Raw genomic sequence first — 912 nt, 5'->3', positions numbered from 1 at the left:
TCAGGCCACGGCAGTCCTCTCATTCGAGAGGGTAAAATTGGACTTTAATGTTGAGGGAAAAAGCTTAGTGGCTCTCCAGTCAAGTGCCAGCAGCTGTAGGGTGGTTTTTTTTTTTTTTTTTTGCCCGGGGCCACGGGTGTCCGGGGGACCCGCCACTTCCCGCGGGGGGCGGCAGGGGGCGCTGTCTGCAAGGCCGAGCTTCCGGACGCGCGGAGGCCAGACCACCCAGACGCTCACCCTCGGCGAGGAGGGGAAGAGAACTTGAACTCAAACAGGGTGAAAACAGTTGGCCGGCTCTGCACCCATGGCTCCCAGGGGCGAGGCTCTAGCGGCGGAATACAGGAAGGGGGCTCTGCGACGGGCCACTCTGGAAAAGTGATCCCAAGCCTAAAAAGTCTCCCAGCCAATGAAGACCGACGCCAGGCACGGACGGGGTTCGAACCCGTGATCTTCGGTTTACGAGACCGACGCCTTACCACTTGGCCACCGCGCCTGCGTTGGAATGGCGGCTCCGCGAGCCTCTATCCTGGCGTCGCTCCCGTGAGCTCGCCCCGCGGGCACGAGCTCGAGCGCGAGCGCGCCCGCCCGGCCGTCGCGCGGCCCCGCCCCGTCCCTGCGGCCGGCGGGGCGGGGCGGGGCTCCAGCGGGCGCGCGCTGGACGCTCCCCGCGGACTCCCGCCGACCGACCGGCCGGCCTTGGGGGGTTCCCGCGTGCGCTGGGGCGGTGGTCCGGGAGTCCCCACGGCCACGGCAAAGGAGGCGTGTCCGGAACTCGGGAGCCGGCGGAACGCTTGTCGGCGACGCAGTCAGGGTTCGAATCCCAGCTCCGCCAGACTAAGTCCGAGACCATCGACGGCGCGCGTCGGAGCCTCAGTTTCCCCTCTGGGGCGAAGCACGCCGGAAGCGGAGGAA

General features: G+C 67.7%; 1 non-coding gene across 1 annotated transcript; it reads right to left on the bottom strand.

The window, feature by feature from the left end:
- Window positions 1-421: 421 nt before the first annotated feature.
- Window positions 422-493, bottom strand: TRNAT-CGU. Its single transcript has one exon. It is a non-coding gene; the product is annotated as a tRNA-Thr (tRNA).
- Between the last annotated feature and the right edge of the window lie 419 nt (window positions 494-912).

The sequence above is a fragment of the Phoca vitulina genome, unplaced genomic scaffold (assembly GCF_004348235.1).
Source record: "Phoca vitulina isolate PV1807 unplaced genomic scaffold, GSC_HSeal_1.0 scaffold66, whole genome shotgun sequence".
Lineage (NCBI taxonomy): Eukaryota > Metazoa > Chordata > Mammalia > Carnivora > Phocidae > Phoca > Phoca vitulina.
This window is presented reverse-complemented; position numbering and strand designations above follow the sequence as displayed.